Genomic DNA, 23,185 nt, shown 5'->3' on the forward strand with positions numbered 1-23,185 from the left:
AAACAGGCCACGGTGAGTTGCACTTGGCCCCTATGACAAGTCAAAAAGTCAGAGAAAGCAGTCCTCATCTTTCAGAATTCTTCTTCACTACAGAGCTATCCAGGCTTACTACGGTAACAGCAAGTATCAAAATAAAAACCAGCTTAATGTGGAGAAAGCAGATCAGATAGCTAACAGATTTCATAGGCCTTCAGCTGGGCATGGAGACACCCAAACAGGTGCCATCCCTGAGTTAAAATGACCTACAAAGGCACTTTTACCAACAATCCTTTGGATATGCTTAGAAGAATCATCACACAGAAGTTAATAAGTAATGAGGAATTCTAATACAGAACAAACAGAAACTATTTTTGTTTCAAATGCACACGTGCACGTGTACAAGCACGTACCTCTGAAATTTGGAGAAAGGAAACTAGAAATCCAGACAGGTATGCCTAGCTCGGGAAAGTACATAGCAAAACAGAAATGGGGGGAAAAGAGGCAAAATACACTTGCTCCCTCGCACATAGGGAATAGTTACACAGATTTATCCGCTACTAAGCCATCAAGCAAGGCTCAACAAATTCCAAAAGTGTCTATTTTGAACACTGGGTCCCATGAGCAGTTTTGCATTTGCTTCTGATGTGCACCCCCTGAAGTTTCAATAGATCCAGTTTGGTGGGGTTTTTTTTTTCCCACTTCAGATTCTCATAACATGTGCCAAGCATTTGGATATCACATTTGAATGTGTCAAAAGATTCTTCCAGAAAACTATCCCCCAACCAAGAGCTGCTGGCAGAGAGAAGCCTTCTAACATCTCCCATCAGGCGGGATTTATCTTAAGACCCCCAAATTCTGCTTCTCTTTAAATCTAGTAGTACTGATGGGAAAGTATATAATTTTTTTAAAATCACCTTCCTTCTGTATGACTTCCTGAGGGTTAGGAGGGTCAGTCCTATGCCAAGCTGTGCCAAGAATCTTCTATTTCCTTCATCAGACCTGCCTATCAAAGTGTATGACATCACTTTTTACCTGTTTCTTTGATTGCTTTGCTACTGGTGAATCTTTCTTGGCTTTTACAGCTTGTGTTCCCTCAGCTGGTCATTGAGAGAGATTTTGCAATCCATCTTCATCTAACTGCCATTGCCCAAAAGTCCCTGTATCAGCAAGAATTTATTAAAAAGCTTCTCTATTCCCAGCCGATGCCAACCTTGCTGGGAATAAGAAATAATTTAAAAAGATCCATTTCCAGGAGCTTATTTTGATCTAGTTATTAAGTTACAAAGACATGGTCAAAAGCTACAATAATCGGGCTTAACAAATAGAAATAAAGAATGTCTCCTAGGGGAAATAATAAACTGTATCCCTCCTGCTAGTATAATAACAATCTGCACCTCGTAGATTTCAAAGTGCATTTATGTTCACGATCTTGTCTGATCCTCATCCAGCCAATGATCTATGCAGGGTTAAAAAGCAAACAAACAAACAAACAAACAAACAAAAAACCCATTGACTTGTCTGAGGTCAGAGGAAAGGGTGTGAGGGGACTGGAGGCAGAGAGAGAGGGACTTGGAGGAGATGGGATTATCACACATGTAAAAATTCACCATGAGCTGACCACAGAGACCAATATAGGAAAATGCTGATTCATACAAAGTTAAACAGGGTGAATTATTAATTCATCAAATTAAATTTTTAAAAAACGTATTTGTATGTTTTAGTTAAAGAGTAAGTTCTATTGCATCCAATATGTTTTCCCACTGCCAACAAATTGATTGATATACAACATTTTCAGGAGTACACCTGTTGCATAAATTCTGGCTGCAAATGTATGTTCCAAAGCAAATGAAAGTCTATGATGTCTCTGTGGCAAAACAGGTCCCAGAAGTCCCAGGGGATCCTCTCACTAGCTCCAGCATAACTGTTCTCTTCCTAGTACTGGATGCAATCTACATTCTATTGCTAATTAGAGAAAATAGGAGTCATAGAGAAGTCATACAGATCACTGAAAGGCAGAAAACTCAGATTTATGATTTTTGAGATTCATGATTTATGATCAAAGTATGAAAGAATACATACAGCAAGACTTTGAGGTTCAAATTTCAACTGATCATCTTTGAAATGCAGATAATAGGATCAACAGATTCAGAAATATTGTAAAAATATTCAAAATATCAACCGCTTGGAACATAGCAGATATTCAAATGTTTTAAGTACAGTGTTTATTATCCAGATAGAGGAGTATATTCGTTTTCTAGTGTTGCCACAAGCACCATAGACTGGTTGGATTAAACCAAAAGAAAATGTATTTTCTTACAATTCTGGAGGCTACAAGTCCACCATCAAAGTGTCAGCATGGCCGGTTTCTTCTGAGGCCTTTCTGTGGCTTGCAGATGGTAAATATAACACAAATTTTCTCTGAATGAGTCAACATGAATGAGGAAGCAGAAAGTGATATCTTTCTTTCATGAAATGAATTATGTCCCCAAAATTCATATGTCAAAGCCTTAACCCCCAATGTGACTGTGTTTGGAGACAGGGCCTTTACAGAGTTAACGAAGGTTATTAGTGTGGGGTCCTAGCCTGCTAGGACTGATGTCCTTATAAGAAGAGATTTGGGTACAGACATGCATGCCCACAGAGACAAGACCATGGGAAGACACAGCAATAAGATGGCTGTCTACAAACCAAGGAGGAACCAGCCCTGCCAGAAATTGGAAAGATGCAAACCTCGATCTTGGATTTTTAGCCAAAAATAAATTTCTGTTGTTGAATCCACCCCGTCTATGGTATTTTGTTATGGCCACCCTAACAAACGAATATACTTCCTTTCTAAGGAAATGGGTCAAAAACAAAATTTTAAAAAAAAGGAAATCTAGATTTTTCTCCTATTTGGTGACTTTAGGTTGTGTTCTCTACCATATGTCAACAAGTTAAGAAGGTAAAAGTAAAAGTAGTTAAATGTGCAGCCTGGGCAACATGGCAAGACCCTATCTCTACAAAAAATTAAAAAACTAGCCAGGTGTGGTGGCATGCACCTGTCATCACAGCTACTCAGGAGGCTGAAGTGGGAGAATCAGGAGCCCGGGAGGTCATGGCTGCAGTGAGCCATGTTTGTGCCACTGCATTCCAGCCTCAGCAACAGAGCAAGACCCTGTCTCAAAAAAAAAAAAAAAGTAGTCCAATGTGTAGCCAATATGTTTGTATGTGGCTGTGTGTAGAGATGTGTGCTTAAAGCTAAAGGAGTTACTAAGATATCCGATATTCATCCTTTTTATATTTTCTAAAAAATATTCATTGAGAAGACTAGCCATGTGCTAGCCACCATGCTTATAATGTATTGTTTACTTTAATCTTGTCCTTTTCCTTATAATCCTACCAGTGCTAGGAATTCATAGCCCCATTTCCACTCTAGAAAAAAATAAAAGACTCGCACTTTATGTGACTTACCCAAGGTCAGGGAACTGGTATGGGACAGAGCACAGTTTCCAACACAGGTCTCTCCAGCTTCAAAGACTGCATACACATCCAGCACATGTCCTTGCCTCTGTAATATAAGAAGAATTGCAAATGTTTCACACCACAGTATACCCAGATCTGTTCCAAACACATGTCAACTCATCTACGGCTCTGTGCCTAGCCCTTTAAGGTAGGTACTATTATTATTTATAATCCCCATTTTACAGATGAAAAAATGTGTTGAGGAACTCAGCCTGGGTCCCACACTTCATCTTATTAAATTAACAAACAGCATGTGGCAGAGCTGATCTCTGCACCCAGCTCGAGGACAGTATGATCATCACCTGTATGTGTTTTGGCCTCCAAATGAGGGAAATGAACCCAACGGCCCCTTGCACCCTTTCCACCCCTGGGATTTTATTGCTCTGACTTCAACTGATCAACAAAACAGACCAGACTAAATGTTAACATGTTTTTAAACACATAGAGACTCTTCTCTTAGAGGGGAGGGAAATTAACCCTCCTTTAACACAAAATTTGACCTCAATTAACCAAAAATTTTTGTTCTGTGTTTTTACGGAGATCATTGTCATAGCTGAGAAACCCACCAATAGCTAAGCATATTCAGCCATAGAAACTCCTACGGTAACTATGGCTCTTGTGAGCCAGGCCTCATCATGGCTGTGTCAATTTCCCTCTGCACTGAGTGAGGGGTCCCGGAACACAAAGGCAGAGGCCGCCTGGTTCCAACCTTCGATTACGTCATCCTGATGGAATGTGGACACGATTGTGAGGACTTTCTGCTTAAGCCTTGTTTTATTTAAGTTTCTAACATTCTTGGAGACTTAAATCTCATCTACAGTTGCTTGGAATCCAGGCTTCAGTTGGATTATTGAAGGGATGCAGTAAACTTATCCTCCTAAAAGCTGAACTCAGCAAACGGTTAAGCCAAAGCCATCCTGCCCCAAGGCTCAAAGCAAATCTTTCAGCTCATTACATTTAAAAGATTGCTAGCAGTCAGCAGCCTTTAGATTTATGTAACACTAAGTTATACACAGTAAAAGCATGTGCTAGTTACATAACAATGTTCACGTGAATGGTTAAAATGGGACAGGTAAATCAGATGCAGAAAACCAGGACAAAAAGGCTCCCAGCAGCTTTAAAATATATTGTTTAAATTCATAGCAAGGAGATAATTTTTTTCCTTTTCTCTCCAACAATGACAGACATTTACCGAGTACTCACAAAATGCCAGGCATTTCTGCAACACGGGTCAGTAGAAGGAGCAAAGCCTTTGGAGTGAGGTTCAAGTGTACTTGGTATGTGACACTTGGCAAGTTTCTCCAGCCTCAGTTTACCCATCCACAAAATGGAGCTAGCCATGCCTACCTTGTAGAATCAATGTGAGAATTAAATGAATCATGTTGCCAAGTGTCTGACATAAAATATATGCTCAATAAAGACCAGTTTCTTAGTCTGCTGCTCTTAGCTGATTTGGTCTAATACCCCTGCAAGCCTGGGAATGTGGTATTATTATAATCCCCGTTTACCAGGTAAGGAAACTGGAGGTCTCTGCCAGGGTGACGTTGCTGTCATGGGGCAGAGGGGCTTTAATACATAACTCATTAGAGGCATATCTCAATTTTGCAACTCACAAACCTGCAGTTTGTGCAGGTCTTTCAGCTTCTCTGCTTTTCCTCTGGCTGCCTGCCATTTGGCACTTTCCCTGCTAATTAGCACCTCGACCACAGTACAGCAGGGGAAATCCAAAAGGGTGAGCTTCGGTTAGTAGCTGAATCATGTGGTTTAAGAGCTCTAGGGGAGAGATTTTTCTTTTTTTAAGTTTGGTAAAGAAAGAGATGGCATCTAAGCAGTGACACGAATATTTTTAATTATATTTGGAATTCAGTTCTCTATTATCGTGGCCTCCCACAAATCGGTAATTGAGAATGGATCATTATATTTAAGAAGCTGTCTGATCTTCAAGGTGATTAAAGTTTATTTATATGCTGAGACTTTAAGTGAGAATGTTTCTCAAAATCATATCAGAATTCCTATTCATCTTAGCTATTACCACCAAATTGCACTTCTCTGTATTTATGATATGAAATTCACATGTCAAAGTTCTAGCCCCTAATGTGACTGTATTTGAAGACAGAGCCTTTACAGGCTTAATTAAGGTTATAAGTGTGGGGTCCTAGTCCAATAGGGCTGGTGTCCTTACAAGAAGAGGACATTTGGCTGGAGACATGCATGCCCCTGAGACAAGACCATGTGAAGACACAGCAATAAGATGGCCATCTACAAACCAAGGAAGTAGGTCTCAGGAAAAACCAGCCCTGCTGGCACCTTGATCTTGGACTGTCAGCCGCCTTTCTGCAAGAAAATTAATTTCTGTTGTTGCAACCACCCAGTCAGTGGTATTTTGTTATGGCAGCCCTAGCAAAGTAATATACTTCCTTTCTAAGGAAATTAGTCAAAAAAAAGGAAACCTCTCTGTCCCTTCATTTTCTAAACTGTAAAATCAGGAAAATATTAGTTCCTCATTCACAAGGGCATTGTGAGGACAAAATACATTATCATTTAGTATTCAGAATAGTACCAGAAATATTCATAAGCACTGTAAAAGTGTTTTATTATTGTCAATATCGTTACCACTAATAGCACTACCATCACGTCTACCACCACCGAGAAACCTAGATTGTAACATACAAAAGACATGGAGCATTCTGGGACAAGGGACGGAAAATTACGTGGACAGAATCATTTGCAACTATTGCTCCCCAGGTCCAGACTCACCTGGGCATCCCTTCCCAGCCCAGGTCCCAGGTGCCTGGCTTCCATCCTGACCCTACGGGACAGTGGCAAGTTACTCACTACGAATCCACATCAGGCTTCACCAGGCCTCAATGAGGGCCAGGCTGACTGCCAACCCCAGGGAGTTTGTTCTAGAAGAATTTACCTATAAAACATGAGTAAGGTCCATCTCATGAGCCCTCATTTCCTTCTCTAAGATTTACATCAAGGACTGAAACATTCGCTCAGTGACAAACCCCTTCCCTATCCACCAGCCTATGGTCTCATCCCAAATTCCCCAAAGTATAATCCCAAAGCAGTCTGACCTGGATGTTTTTCTCAAAGTCTCTGCTATTCAGTCTTATCATGGACACCATATTAAATACAGTTTCCAGGTTTTATACAATTAAAAGATAACACTTTAATAATGAGAAGTCGACAGTGGTTATGAGTTTTGTTAATATTGCCTTTAAGATTCTGCAGGAATCTTAAATTTACCACATAAACCAAATAGACTTGTCGTCCAGAAATTATAACTCTGGCGGTGTTTTTGTAACTATGCGCAAGGCTGCATGCAGTGGGATGTTCCAACTCTTTTTTTTTTTTTTTTTTTTTTTTTTTTTGAGACAGAGTCTCGCTCTGTCACCCAGGCTGGAGTGCAGTGGCCTGATCTTGGCTCACTGCAACCTCCGCTTTCCAGGTTCAAGTGATTCTCCTGCCTCAGCCTCCCAAGTAGCTGAGATTACAGGCGTGCGCTACCACGCCCGGCTAATTTTTTTGTATTTTTAGTAGAGTTGAGGATTCACCACGTTGGCCAAGCTGGTCTCAAACTCCTGACCTCAAATGATCCACCCGCCTCGGCCTCCCAAAGTGCTGGGATTACAAGTGTGAGCCACTGTGCCCAGCCCATTCCAACTCTTTCTAAGAAATAGTTATCAAAAATCTGTTTGTTTCTTCTGAAATATAAAAACAGCAATTTGCTATTTTTATCAATTCCATCTTTTCTGGGCCTATCACAGTCAATAATTTGAACTGGGGTAAAAATTAGAGGCTTCTTTCATATTCAAATTTTACATGCTCAAAATCCTACCCTTTAGCAAAAAGTATCTTTAAAATAGAAAACAACTTGTTGGTTTGGGGCACAGGAATATCATTCAAACCCTTAAATTTAAAATAACTTATGTTTCTCCAAGTTCCAGTTCTGTTTCAAAATAAACAAAGATATCTTATTGTAAATTATTTTCACCTAACTTTGAAACACGCCTGCTAAATTTCTCAAATAACATATTTTACGTGTTTCCGGGTATTGAAAAATGCCGGAAAACTAGTCCAAGGATTAAGAAGGGCTCATTGATCTGGCTTGTGAGAGAAAATAAATAATGACCTTTTCTACCTCCAGCAAATGGAAAACTCTCCAAAATTCCTCAGGCACCAGTTTCATAGCCATCAAAACTGTCTGATTCAGTTATTTCTGGAGTGCAACTTACATGCGTGAGCAAGGAATTGCATTCTTCTTAGTGAATATACACACTCGTGTATTATTTGACTGACTCCGTGGCTTGCCTGTTAGTAGAGGAGATGTTTCTGAATAAAACAAAAGCCTGGTATGTGAGAGTGAGAAGGGCCCATGAGTAGAGTTTTATCTCATGATACTATTTGCAAAGCTCAGAGAGGTGAGCAGCTCACACTGGTTCACATGGCAATTCAGTCTCAGTGAGGACTGGAATCTCAGCATCCTGTCCCTGCAGCAGGGCCTTTTTAAGACACTGGGCAGCTGGGACCCACAGCACTGGGAGGAGAAATGTCCACGCATTCCTTTTTCCCACCCAGGGTCCTTATGGAACATAAGTTTGGTGGTTCGGTGGGAAGATCACAGACTTCAAAACCAAACCAACTCAGGTTCAAATCCAATTCGGTCGTTTACTGTGAACTCTTTTTTTTTTTTTTTTTTTTATACTTTAAGTTTTAGGGTACATGTGCACATTGTGCAGGTTAGTTACATATGTATACATGTGCCATGCTGGTGCGCTGCACCTACTAACTCGTCATCTAGCATTAGGTATATCTCCCAATGCTATCCCTCCCCCCTCCCCCCTCCCCACCACAGTCCCCAGAGTGTGATATTCCCCTTCCTGTGTCCATGTGATCTCATTGTTCAATTCCCACCTATGAGTGAGAATATGCGGTGTTTGGTTTTTTGTTCTTGCGATAGTTTACTGAGAATGATGGTTTCCAGTTTCATCCATGTCCCTACAAAGGACATGAACTCATCATTTTTTATGGCTGCATAGTATTCCATGGTGTATATGTGCCACATTTTCTTAATCCAGTCTATCAATACAGTTGAGTTTCTTCAGCTTACAGTGGGAATGTAGGGGTTGAGAGTGAGAAACGTTCACAGCCAGCAAAGTGACTGGCACATAAAAGGTTCTCAGTGGTAGTCGAGATAACTATTATCTGTCTATAAACTAATGTGTGGTGTGTATTTGTGTGTGTGTGGGTTTGCGTGTGTGTGTCTAAGTGTCTTAGTCCATTTGGGCTGCTTTAACAAAATATCGTAGACTGGGTGGCTTATAAACAACAGAAATTTATTCTCACAGCTCTCAAGACTGGGAAGTCCAAAATCAAGGCAGAGTTGGTGTCTGGTGAGGGTCTACTTTGTCTATCACAGGCAGTGCCTTCTTGCTGTGTCCTCACATGGTGGGAGGGGTGAACGGGCTCCCATGAGCCTATTTTATAAAGGCATTAATTCCATTCATAAGACTCCACCCTCATGACCTAATCACCTCCCAAAGGCCTCACCTCCTAATACCATTACCTTGGGGGTTAGGATTTCAACATGTGAATTTTGAGAGGACACAAACGTTTAGTTCATTGCAATATGTACATTAGATACAGTTGACATATAGAGATAACCTAACATGTATATTTAATGTGTGCATATAGATAGATACATAGACAGACAGATGGATGGATATATTAGATAGATGGATAGAGAGGTGATAGATAAGATGATAGATAGGATGCATGAATAGATAGACTGATGGATGGATAGATAGATGGATAGATAGGTGATAGATAATATGATAGATAGATAGGATGCATGAATAGATAGACTGATGGATGGATGGATGGATAGATAGATAGATAGATAGATAGATAGATAGATAGATAGATAGATAGATAGACAGTGACCCATTCCTATACTAATACGTAATTCCTATACTCTTATAATCTTGGAGCAGAGATTAAAAAGCTAACAGGTCCCTACAATGCAACTTAATTCATTCAATCTCCTTTTGGATAATCTGAAATGCCTCAATGTGTAATCAGACTAAAGTTACAAGAGGTGCTAACAGAACATACCTTTCCAAACAGTTTCCTGACAGTTGCGGAAGGTAAACAGACCACAACAGGAAGAGGAAGGGAAGTAAGGAAGGTGAAGAGAAAGGGCAGGAGGAAACAGAGTGAACAGAAGGTCCTGAGGTCAAGGATGAGGTGAAGGGTGTCTGTAAATCTGCCCAATCATCCAGGAGGCAGTCAACTGACCTCACTTTCAGCCCCACTGGGCCAGTGGACTCTTATTCCAATTCTATAGTTATTTGAAGCCCCAAAAGAGTCTGTTCATGTATGTCTTCATTCATTCATTTGCTCATGTCATAAATAATATATCTTAGATTTTGGGGAAACTCCAAAATGGTGAAACCTCATAAATGTGAAAGACAAGAATCACTCTTTCTCAATCACAGGGGGCCAAACTCAATTAATGCTGAATTATATCACTCCCTAATCACCATTGCTCCCAGCCTACTCTTCTCCATTCACTCTATTTTGGTTACTAAATTTTGTAATCAAATGCAGAGATCCAATCTCCGTGACATACTTTGCATTCTTTAAAGAGCATCCAAATATTGAGTGAGAATTTTTTTCATAACTCTGGACACCAAAAAGCATCCAACACAAGATAGATAATCAGGTACCCTGCATAAGTCAACTCTCTTTGGCAAATTGAGAAATGGTAGAAATTCACACCAATATACATGGATTACAAATACTCCAGGAGATTCTTTTGTTGTAGGTAGATGTCAAACCCAAATGGAAAAATGTTCTCTCTTCATGAAATAAGACATTGGAAAAATGAGCTGTTTATAAGTCCTGGTTTTATTTAAGTCTTTTTATTCATATCTGACACTCTACTTGCCACCCTTATGATTTTTGTCTAAACTTGTCCAAATCCTCCTCATCCCTCAAGGCCCACCTCAGATACCATCTTTTCCAGGAAGCCTCCCCATGCTTATCCCCAACCGGAAATGATCTTACTGTCCTTGAAAGTCCCAGAGAGCACTTCATCTCATTTCTTGTGAAATTGTCATATAATTATTATGAAACCCATCTTCTGTCTCCTACAAGGCTGGGAGTTGTTTGTAAGCCACCCTTTCTCACCCGCCACCACTTCGCTCCACTACCATCCAACCTACACTTTGTTGTGCTTTTCCTGACTCCAATTGTCCCTTCTGCATGGAATCCCTTTACATCTATTGCCATCCTTCCCTCATCCTACCCTCAAGTGTATTCCCAATAATACTATCACTACTACTTCCCTAGCTCCCCTTCAAACCATGAGCTCTTTAAGGACTAGGACTGTGACTTCCATGTGTGTCCCCAGCTCCTAGTGTAGGGCCTAGAATGGCACATGACAAATTTGGTTGAATAAAGGCACAACCTTGTCCAGTTCTCCTTAGCTGTCCCCTACCCAAAAGCTCTAGAACCTGATTGCCTGCATTCTCATTCCATACCGTACAGCACTGTAACCTTGGGCAAATTATTCAACCCCTCTGACATCTGAGTTCCTTCTTCTGTAAAACAGGCTTAATAATAGGACCTATATTACAGGATTGTTATGAGAATTGAATTACCCATTTTAAATGTTTGATAGGCTTTCTGAAACATGGAAATTAATAACTATTTTCAATACATGCCTTTGAATAAACAAAAGAATAGATGCTTAATGTTTCTAGAAACATTTAAACTTTGGGATAGCTCTTTTACATCCCTCCCTACAGAGATTAACAGCTAAATTTGAGAAATTTCACTCAGAAATTATATTCTCTGCTCCAGTGTATCAATAAGACTCCTAGTAATGGCTGGAGTGTGCCAAGTTTAGGATGCTGTGTCCACATATAAAGCTTCATCTCCATTAGATTGATGTCTACCATAGGAGCAAAAACAGATGTGGTGATGCCATGACCATTCCCAGCAGGCCACTGAACTCTTCCTTGGATCACATTATGGCAGCCCCTCTAAGTCTATCTCAACACATAGACCTTATATTCCATTTTGCCTTTTGGCTGTATTCTTAGCAGAAAAGGGTAAGAGCCTGGGACCAAATGTCTATCTGGTGAAACTTTGGAAACCACTTTGGCAGGAAAAAGAGCAGCTCTTTAGGACCAAAGAGGAACTCAGAACTTAGCTCTCATTTTCTTTCCTCACAGACATCCCCTCTGCTCAGATGAGCATCACAGGCATCAGCCACTAACATGGCCACTGTGGCAGAGTTTGCCATTTTTGAAAACAAACCATTTCATCCCTGGGCTCCTGTTATTATTAGAAATCTTCCTCCCTCAAAATCCCACCTATTTTTGCCCTCTGGAGTTGCACAAGCTGAATATACCCCCAACCTGGCTCTGTAAATGTCAGGAGACATGGCCAAGCTCTTCCTAAGACTTTTGTACCCTGGCTAAATATTTCTGATTTCTTCAGCCACCCTTCATGTGAGAGAATTCAGCCAGATTGAGAACTGCTTGAGACAGGATCTGTGCAAGATCTACTTTGGTATCCCAACATAAAAGCGCAATAAAAATATTTGTCAAACAAAAGATAAATAATTAAATACTTTTGCAAAGCTTCTCACTAATATATCTATTCAACAAATGGGCATACAGCACTAATTACCACTACCATCTTATCCAGCCAATAGGGATGCCAAGTTGAGTAAGACACAGTCCATGCCCCAAGGGAATCTATGGCTCAAAGAGGTATTGCCTGTAAATGACTGGTATGGATTAATCTACAGCATGTTCTGTAGCACAAAACACAAGATGTGTAGATGTCCTTGAAGGTCTTGAGGGAGGAGCAGCAATTCCCCAAGGGACAGATAGGAAAAGGCATCCCAAAGTGACCACCCACCCAGCGTGGGTAAAGCCTCAATGGTCCAGGTTAATAAGACCTATTTCGTTTTAAACTGTAGCCATTACAATTGGAACACAACACTCAAGTTAGGCCCTTGGGCATGCAAATCACACAAGAAATAACATTTCTTCTAAAAAAAAAAAAAACCACAATTTTTTTAGTAAAGCAACTTACTTTTGAATTTGCTGTTTTGGTAGCCATGTCACATGGTTTGTGTATAGAGAGCACATAGTCATCTCAAACCACTGAGACACAAATTTAAATACTTCTCTTCACCAAACCCCAAGCCTGCCAAGCTACACTGGCACAATGGATTAATTTTTATATTTTTACTTAAATATAAGAGTTTTGCATTTCCCACAATTAAATTTCATTTCATCCCCCTGACCTGCGCACCAACCACCACCACTGAACTGTGTGTCAAGCTTCTCCTTTGTGAAGAATACAGGGTATTGAGATTCTGCACTGTTTGGTTAGGAAATTTGGGAGGAAACAAAATGGAATTTTGGTGAGGTCAGCATTCCAAAAGCAGCTGTCATTTCTGATCTCTTCATGGTATACTGAAATCAAGTTCCCACAAACATTATTATGATCGTAGGGAAGAAAACCATCTAGGTGTGATGGCCGCATCTCTGCATTCCTGGATCAGTCCCAACTTCTAATGTTCTCCTGCTTCGTCGTCTAAAAAAGTCACCAAAAGTCCTAGAAGTTATAGTATTTTACTGTCTATATTTACTACATCTCCCAGGCTGTCATTACTTCATATGTTCCCAGTGTCCTTTGTCAGAAAACGCATCCTCAATGTTCTCTGAAATGAGCTTTGAAGATTTGAGTGATGCTACATGAAAAGTCCCTTTAAGTACTGGTGATGCTCAGAGCTAGAAAGGAACCAGACATGTTGGCAGCTGCATTCCAGCCCCACACCCTCCGTGGGTTTACAAGAGAAAGTGACCACGTCATCTGACAGGTTTCCTGCTTCACTGCAAAATATGTCTGAAGTTTCTTATTCTGTTTCTACATGGTTTGGGTAGGGATTGTTTAGTAGATAATGGCAAGAGGAGATGGTAAATAACATTTATTATCTCTATTCTATGTTACAGTATTTTATATACATAGGCCCATTTAATCCTCATAATTTTGAGGTGAATATGATCATCCCCATTTTACAGACAAAGAATACTACAGCTTAAAGAGTTATAGTAACTTCCTCAGTCATACAGATCCCACGTCTGCTGGGCTTTGAAGTTCATATTCTCTCAATATACCATATACTTGCTAACTATAGAAAATTCGAATTTGAAACAAATCTTGGAGGAGATCTACTTTAACCACTTATTTTTCAGATGTGTAAGTTGAAGCCCAGGGAGTGCTAGAGATGATGGCAACACGTTGGAGTTCATTCACGGCAGAACCACAACTGGAACCCAGTTCTCCTGCAACCCAGTCCCACGCCCTTTTTTTTTTTTTTCCAGAGCACACAAGTTTTCTCTGAATTCTAACAAAATATGCACTGAACCAGGAAGCCACACAGTGATTGCCCGATAAGATGGTGGGATGGACAATTCAGGAAAGAAAAAGTGAAGTAATCCTGAAGAATTCCATCTCATATACAAAATTATGAACCAGAGGTTACTTTCTTGCTTTATAAATCCTCACTTCCATAGGGTAATTGGGCAGTAAAAATTCTCTTATGTAAAATAACCTAATGGCAAAATACACATATCAGAAGAACTATTTTAAAAATTGTTTGAGAAACAATGTGTAAATAACAAAAACAAGTTCCTTACAAACAATGGAAATGTTACAGCATGGTGTATTAGTCCATTTTCATGCCACAGATAAAGATATAATTTATAAAGAAAAAGAATTTAATGGATTCACACTTCCAAGTGGCTAGGGAGGCCTCAGAATCATGGTGGAAGGTGAAATGCACATCTTACATGGTGGCAGACAAGAGAGTAGTGAGAAACAAGTGAAAGGGGAAACCCCTTATAAAATCATCAGCTCTTGTGAGACTTATTCACTACGGCAAGAACAGTATGGGGGAAACCACCCCCATGATTCAATTATCTCCCACTGGGTCCCTCCCACAACATGTGGGAATTATGGGAGCTATAATTCAACATGAGATTTGGGTGGGGACGGACACAGTCAAACCATATCACATGAAAAAGTTCCAAGAAGTGTTTTCCTTCTCTAGCTGACCAAAGTGGGAGAGTTTGGAGATGATGCTCTAAGGAAGAGTATAATTTTTACTTAAACGAATTTTTAAACATTTACTGTGCTCATGGAAATGCCACTTATAATTAATTAGCCAATAAGAATTTAGAAAATATGAATAGTCCATGGAGTTCACCTACTTTTATAGCAAGGCATTTGCCTTTAAAGTGATCATTGGTAGTTAAAGTCACTGGATTAGATTTGCTCCCAATAAGCCAAGAGGCATTTATAATGCTCCTCTCTCCATAAGTAAGCCGCAATAAAAACTAGGTCACATATGCTCTTTGAAAATAATGACTAACATCTGCATAGCCCAGTTGTGGCTTAGAGTGAATTCATATCCATTATCTCATTTGATGCACACAAAAATTTGCGAGGCAGATATGATTTCCCTGTCAAGGCTCAAAGTTGGAATGACTTGGTCAAAGTTATACAATGAATATCAAGGCCCCTGCCCTCCCTCTAACACCCCCAACACACCATCAACTAGAACTGTAACTACCCACAGAATTTCTGTGAGTTCAGAATTCCTTGGAACCCAATTAACCAGAATCTACAAATGTCTGGCTTTGTTTTTTTGTTTATTTATTTTGTTTGTTTTTTGTGGGAAAAGGAGGTAGGGCTGGGAAACACCCTATTTTTAAGATAGAAGAAAGCATAATAAGTACTCCTCTAATTGGTGTTCAGCTACTCTGATCTCCAACATTATCCTGGATAATTTTTCTGTTGTTTCCAATAAGAACCTAAAGTCAAGATATTCAATCATTAAAAAACAACATCAGTTCTGTTTAACATAGTGTTCCATTTGGTTATGAATTTGGCTGCAATATTTTCTAAAGATGTTTATTTAAAAGGGTGAAACAGGAGACTGGGTGCACTGGCTCATGCTTGTAATCCCAGCACTTTGGGAGGCCGAGCTGGGCAGATCACAAGGTCAGGAGATCGAGACCATCCTGGCTAACACGGTGAAACCCCGTCTCTACTAAAAACATAAAAAAAATTAGCCAGGCGTGGTGGCAGGTGCCTGTAGTCCCAGCTACTTGGGAGGCTAAGTAAGGCAGGAGAATGACATGAACCCAGAAGGCAGAGATTGCAGTGAGCCAAGATCACGCCACTGCACTCCAGCCTGGACGACAGAGCGAGACTCTGTCTCAAAATAAATAAATAAATAAAAATAAATGAATAAAATAATTTAAAAAGTGTGAAACAGGAAAGGTTTTTCTGGTGAACCAGAAAAGCAAACTAATGAGAAGTTTTGTTCATGAACTACTGTATCACCACTGCAGAAAGATGATCTTTGAGTCTTTCTATTGACAAATATTGGCAAGGTTCTCCTTCACACTTGCTCTGCTATTTCCTTTCCTCAGGGATGATAACCACAGCCAGGAAATGAGATGTCAACAAGGAATTTTCAAGTTTTTATACATATTTGTGCTTAAAGTTAGAATTTAGGCATATAAAACTCAGGGTTGGAAGGAAGATTCCTCTGTCAGGTAGGATTATGCAGAACCTTCATGGGGAGATGTAGGAGAGGTCAAGAATATTCCCAAAGAGGAGGTTCTTCAGGCCTGCATTTTTTTGGTGGAAGACAGCCAGTTTGAGCTAGTGTGGCTCCAGAGAGTGTCTGAAAGCAAACCTTCCAGTGAGAGTTGGGGGACTTGAAGTCTACACCGAAAATGAAAATGTTACAAGAGGAGACTGTTGGAATTGAAAACAGACTTTTATTTCCAAGAGTTTCTGCACGTAAATCACAGTACTTTTTTTTTTACAAGGAAAGAAAGATATTCTTACTAAAATGAAACTGATTTGATATATGATCCTCAGAAGCAAATACTCCTCAGGCTATTAAAGCAATAGACTTGAGAGAATGTGATATTACATCTAAAAAAATCATAGATGAAGAAACATATCATGAAGCTTGGGTCTATACAGTATCAACTTCGAAATAACATAATCAGTCAAGTAACCAAGATTTATCTTCTTAATGCCAACAAAATGGTGTGGCTAGCTTTCTCCCCCACTGAAACTGTCTAATTGATGTTAGTGACTATATTAGTTTGAGTTGCCATAATGAAATACCACAGACTGACTGGCTTAGATAACAGAAATTTATGTTGTCACCATTCTAGAGGCTGGAAGTCCAAGATCAAGGTGTCAGCAGGGCCTGTTTTTTCTGAGGCCTCCCCTGGGGTTGCAGATGGCTGTCTTCTCACTGTGTAACTCACACAGTTGCTCTGAGCTCTGTGTGTCTGCGTCCTCATTTCTCATCTTCTTATAAGGACACCAGACATATTGGATTAGGACCCACCCATATGACCTCATTTTACCTTCCATATCTCTTTAAAGGCTTTATCTACAAATAGAGTCACATTCTGAGGTACTTCTGGTTTGGACTTCAACATATGAGTTGAGGGGCATGATTTAGCCCATAACACTCTGCCCTGTCACTCCACAAAAGTCATGTCCTTCTCAAACACATAATATATTCATCCCATCCCAATATCTGCAAAAGTCTTAACCCATTCCAATATCAACTTCAAAATCTCCTCTAAATATCACCATATCAAGTATTATAAAACTCAAGGTACAATTCATCATGAGGTGAAATTCTTCCTCAACTGTGGACCTACGAAATAAGACAATTTATCTGCTTCCAAAATGCAATGGGTAGGACAGGCATTGGACAGATATTCCCATCCCAAAAGGGAAAAAATCAGAAAAAGGAGTGACAGGTCTCAAGCAAGTCTGAAATTTAGAAAGGCAAATACTATTAGATTTGAAGGCTCAAAAATTATCCTCTTTGGCTCCATTCTCTGTCCTCTGGACCACCAGGGAGGCAGCCCTGTCCCTGAAGCCCTGGGTGGCTGCCCTGCTCCCAAGGCCCTGGGTGGCAGCCCCATCCTACGGGCCAAGGAGGAGATAGCCCCACCTCCTGGAACGCCCTCTGGACCCATGGTGGCAGTGGCAATGGTATCCCTGCTGACCTCTGAACTGCTTTTGCAGTTCTTCTTCCCTCTTTTTGAAGGATAATGCATGTTTACAGCTGTTCACAGCTGGACAGCTCTATTGGTCCATCCCATGGAATCTCAGAAGCCTGATATCCTCCCTTCATTCCGCCCCATCTCTGATCCTTCAGTCCAAGCTGGCAACATTGCTACTGAGATGATTGATTGGATCCATGAGTCACACCTGTAATCTCTTCACTGCAGATGATTGTCAAACACAACCTTGATGTTCTCTCCAGAATGCACTTTCTTATTCCTTGCAATATGGATAGCCTGAGAATTTTCCACATCTTCAGGTTCTTGTTCCTGTTTGCTTAATAATTCCTTCTTCAATTTCTCTCCCTCCTCTCTCACATTTTACTATCAGCAGCAAGGAGAAACCATGCAGTGCCTTTGATACTTTGCTAAGAATCTCCTCAGCTAAATATCCCAGTTGATCACTTGCAAGTTCTACCTTCCACAAAATACTGGGAAACAATGGAGACAAGCTCTTTGTGATTTTAAAACAAGGATCATCTTCCCTCCAGTTTCCAATCATATATCCATTTCTATCTGAGCCTTAACCAGAAGCACCCTTAACATTCATCGTTCTACCAACAGCCTCTTCAAGGCAAACTTTGCTTTTTCTAACATGCACCTCAAAAATTCTTTCAGCCTCCACTCATTACCCAGTTCTAAATCCACTTCCCGAGTTTTAGGTATTTGTTAGAGCAGCACCCGAATTCTCAGTACCAAAACTTGTATTAGTCAGAGTTTGCCAGAGAAATAGAACCCTTGAACAACACAGGTTTGAACTGGACAGGTCCACTTATACAGAGATTTTTTTAAATAAAATTTCACCAAGTGTGCCTGTTTCTCCTGCCTCCCCAGGAGAACAGAGAGAGCCTTGACAAGTCCAGTATTGGCAGGGTAGGCTGTCAGGCTGGAGACTCAAACTAAGAGTTGCAATTCAAGTCAAAAGGTGGTTTGGTGGTAGAATTCCCTCTTCTTCTAGGGATGTGAGTCTTTTTCTATTAAGGACTTCAAATGATTGGATGAGGCCCACCCATATTATGGAGGGTAATCTGCTTTATTGAATATCAGGAAATTATTGTCTCACTCTTTAAATGGATAGATGCAAAGCCTGGAATGCACAGAAGACTTGGATGTCTATTGGGGCCTATACTAAGATGCCTTTCATGGGGGAGTGGATGGTATCTTTCTTGTTCTCAACACATGCTAAAGCCAAAGCTTGAGTTATCACCATGAAAATTGAAGTCTAGCAGCAGTAAAGACTTTCTTAAGGCTACTGTAGGAGCAGAAGGAAATGTCACAGCCTCCTCTAGGAATGCCACTACTATTCTTCTAATGACATTGTAACTAACTCTGCTGACAGGCACAGGCCTGAGAAAGATGCTCTCCAGCTCTAAGATCCTATAAAATGTAATTGAAGTTGCTGACCCAAACACAGAGATCATTACTAGTATTAATAAAAGGTCTCTTAAAAGTGGGGGAAAAGTCTTCTCCCTGCTCCACAGTTTAGGCTTAGTAGAGAGTAGATTTAGTAATTTAACCTTGTCTTCTGAGACCAGTGAGATACAGATCTAGGGAGAGGATTTGTACAGTTTCAACCCTTGGAAAGAAAGGAACAGAATGAACTAACCAGCTGCCCAGCACAGGGCTCTTTTCCCATGCATTGTCTCAGTCTTTCCATAAATCCTGCAGCACAGATATTATCTCTACAGGGGAACAGTTGTGAGGGTTGCCAACAACTTGGAAATTAGGGAAGTAAAGTTAGTAACAGAGAGTTAATAACAGTATCAGAGACACCAGCTCAGAGCCGAGATGTTGAAAGTTAACTGAAAAACAGAGAATGGCTTGAAAGCCAAGCTATTATATTAATAACTGGAGATATTAATACAGGTGAAGTTAAGCAGGACACCTGGTCATTCCTGGAAGCAGAGTAAGAAGAGCACAGAGTAGTGCCCATATCAGCAATGGCCAGGGAAGAAGCAGGTCTAAGGGCTCAACCCTTGCAGTCTCTGCGGCAAATTTAGTTCAACTACAAAAACGGACAGAAGAGGCTACTGGAGCACAGGGCCATGGGACACTTAAATTATCTAACTGTATATAATCATACTCTGAATGCATTTTCACCAAGGAACTTTGATACTATCATTGACTTTCCCATGTAACTTGCCCACAAGAAGAGAAGTTGCTATTTGACCAGTGCAAATATTTTGGCCAGTGTGACAGATATGTCTCTCATTCTAATTTAATATGCAATGTATTCGGCTGTTTTTGCACTGCTATAAAGAAATACCTGAAACTGGGTAATTTATAAAGAAAAGAAGTTTAGGCCGGGTGCAGTGGCTCATGCCTATAATTCCAGCACTTTGGGAGGCCGAAGTGGGCAGATCACAAGGTCAGGAGATCAAAACCATCCTGGCTAACATGGTGAAACCCCAACTCTACTAAAAATACAAAAAAAAATTTAGCCGGGTGTGGTGGCAGGTGCCTGTAGTCCCAGCTACTCAGGAGGCTGAGGCAGGAGAATGGCATGAACCCGGAACGCGGGAAGCGGAGCTTGCCATGAGCCGAGATGGGGCCACTGCACTCTAGCCTGGGTGACAGAGCGAGACTCTGTCTCAAAAAAAAAAAAAAAAAGAAAAAAGAAAAAAAAAGAAAAGAAGTTTAATTGGCTCACACTTCTGCAAGCTTCACAGGAAGCATGGTGCTGACATCTGCCCAGCTTCCGATGAAGCCTTAGGAAGCTCACAATCATTGTGAAAGGCAAAGGGGGAACAGGCATGTCACATGGCAAGAGCAGGGGCAAGGGAGACAGAGAGGAGTCAGGGGAGGTGTCACATACTTTTAAACAACCAGATCTCATGTGAACTCAGAGCAAGAGCTCACTTGTCACCAAGAGGATGGCCGAAGCTATTCATGAGGGATACACTCCCATGGTCAAAACACCTTCCACCAGGCCCCACCTCCAACTCTGGAGATTACAATCCAACATGAGATATGGGTGGGGACAAATATCCAAACTATATCACATTGGAAGTATGGTTTTTACCTCAGCCTTATGAGCTTGGTTAATGCGAGTCTGCAACAAGAAATGGAGCACAATCTTGGTGAATTGCCCTTATAACAAGGCTAAAGATCAGACCTTACACCATGAAAAATTCTCGTTGATACTGACTGCCTTGTGAAACATCTTGGTAGACTAACAATGGATGTTGCTTGGCCTTCTCATACACAACCCTATTTGAAAGGTCACACTATCATATGTGTTGTAACTATCCTTCTCAATAATAATTATTTGTCTAGGAAACTCCTACTTATTCTTTAAAACCTAATAAAATGTCACCACTGCCATCTCTGACTTTTCCAGGCCAGAATTAACCACGTCCTCTATCATAATCCTATACCATTATACATGTTTCTCTGTTCACTTAATATATTGCAGTTTACATAGTTGTCTCTGAGGCCATACTCTGGGCTGTTTGAGAAAAGTAACGAGGTCTTATTTTTTATTCTTAGTTTCTTGAAAACAGCAGGTGTCCAATAAACATTGGTGAATTAATAAACAAGGTAACGTAAATCCCAATGGTTTATTCTAATTTGTGGCAATCAATAATTTAAATCAACTTAATGCAACCACAGAAAAGTAAGTCTAATTTTCTATAACAAGTACTGATTAATTGAACTTCCCTAAAATACAAAATTGGAAAAGGAAAGAAAAAAAATCAGATTTGTATAATGACAGAAAAAGCATAAAGTTTGAAGCTGGGGCTATCTGGCAATTATATCTCAGATTTACCTCTGCTACCTTCCTTGAGCCTGAATTTTCCTTACCAAAAAAAAAAAAAAAAAAAAAATCTATGGTTGCCAGAAATTAAATAAGATAATGTAAATGTAAATAAAGTAGATAGCAAAGGCCATGAACACAGGGACTTAATAGAATAGCAGGAGCTCAGTAAATGTTAATTCCCTTCTTTTCTGGCCCCCATGAAGCCATTTTCCTGAAAGTCAAAATTAGGTAATGCATTATACCACGATTCTTATTCCCTCAAGATAAGAATTCTCCGCTTCCTAAGGAATGCTTATTCTTTCAACCAGCTGTCCAATGGTCAGAACCTCTCCCCTATCTGACTTTCCCCAAAACAGAAGCACAGGAAAAAATAAGTAGGTAACTACCAGTAGCAACATCCATTTAACAAAGGTGTGAGGGTAGGGTGGGTCCCAAGGACAAGAACTCTGTCCCAAAATCTGAGTAATAATAACTATTTGCTGCCCAGGAAATTGCCCATGAGCTTGCTGGGTTGAGTGGAAATGCACTGGCTCCAGGAAGAGGACATTACAGGGCAGCCAGGCTGAGGCACATGGTGTGGGGACCATGGTCACTGGGATCACCACGAGGTCAAGGGATCCCTCAACTCTGGGGCCACAAAAGGCATCCCTGTCCTCTTGGTCATAGACACAATAATAAAATGGGTTTTGCTGTTTTAGACAAATCTGGAGATAGGGAGGGGGACATAGTGAAAAGCAAGGAAAAATTCCAAGGCCGTTTCCCCCCAGAGGATGTCCACTTTGACATCCAAGTTGGCCAGGTTGAAGAAATAGCAATCCTTGAAGCATGCTGTCTGTGACAGGGATGAACTCCTCCTTCACTTCTTGAGTGTTTCAAGATGTATCTTTATAAGTAACAAACTAAAATGAAGATTAATGGGTGGAGGGAGACATGGAGCCAAATCTTACCCCAACAGGAACCACACGGCGGGGCACGCCACAGCCTGGGGAGTTTGGTCGGGAGAGTTGCCGAGATGGCTGTCAGAGCAGCAGAGGAAAGAATCCGTCTCCCTGGGCTGGGACCGCTTCCTTCTCATCTCCTGGAGGAAGACAAGGATTTCCTCAAATAAAGTCAAAGTCTCCTTTGGTCCAAGGTCACGGACATCCTTGTCCAACTTTGCTTCCGTTTACACACAAGGAAATGAGAACATTGAAGCCGATTAACTAAAGATGAAGTAGATGTGGTCCAAGTGTAAGTTTGAGCCAAAAATGTTCCTTCAAAGTCCAGTCCAAGAAAGCTCTTTCTAGATTTGGTGTCAGCATTTGGATTTTCCCCCAAAGATTTAGTCCATGTTCTCAATAAGGAGAGGTTTGGGATTGGGAGGGGTGCAGAATTAGAGATGGAGTGTTGAGAGCACACACAACAGAGCAAGCTCTGGAGTCAGACAACGTTGGCTTCCGATCCTGGCTGTACCGCTAATGACTGTGTGATCTTAGGCAAGTATTTTAGCCTCTCTGAGCCTCAGTCTCCTGTCCTGCAAAAGTAAGCTTGACATCGTCGTTCTCACATTGTTGTGCAGATTAAATGAAATGACATATGCAAAGGTGCATAACACACAGCCCTGGAATGTCATAGAAAACACTCGCCAAATGTTAGTTTCCTTCCTTTTCAAATTACCTATTTAGAATTTCTGAATGTATTCGTACTGAGAAGTACTGTTGAGAAGGGTGTCTTCAATTATACTTTATAGAGAATATGAAAC

The 23,185-nt window shown here is 40.6% G+C and overlaps 1 long non-coding RNA gene across 1 annotated transcript in view; it reads right to left on the minus strand.

Annotated features, from left to right (window-relative positions):
- Positions 1-4,158, minus strand: part of LOC130541243 (uncharacterized) — a 573,869-nt gene extending 569,711 nt beyond the window's left edge. Inside the window, exons 1-2 of the long non-coding RNA XR_008955288.1 lie at positions 4,047-4,158; positions 3,430-3,526 (exon numbers count right to left, since the gene is read on the minus strand). This is a non-coding gene — a long non-coding RNA (uncharacterized LOC130541243). The remainder of the gene's footprint in view (positions 1-3,429; positions 3,527-4,046) is intronic.
- Positions 4,159-23,185: the final 19,027 nt, after the last annotated feature.

Source organism: Pan paniscus, chromosome 12 (genome assembly GCF_029289425.2).
Source record: "Pan paniscus chromosome 12, NHGRI_mPanPan1-v2.0_pri, whole genome shotgun sequence".
Classification (NCBI taxonomy): Eukaryota; Metazoa; Chordata; class Mammalia; order Primates; family Hominidae; genus Pan; species Pan paniscus.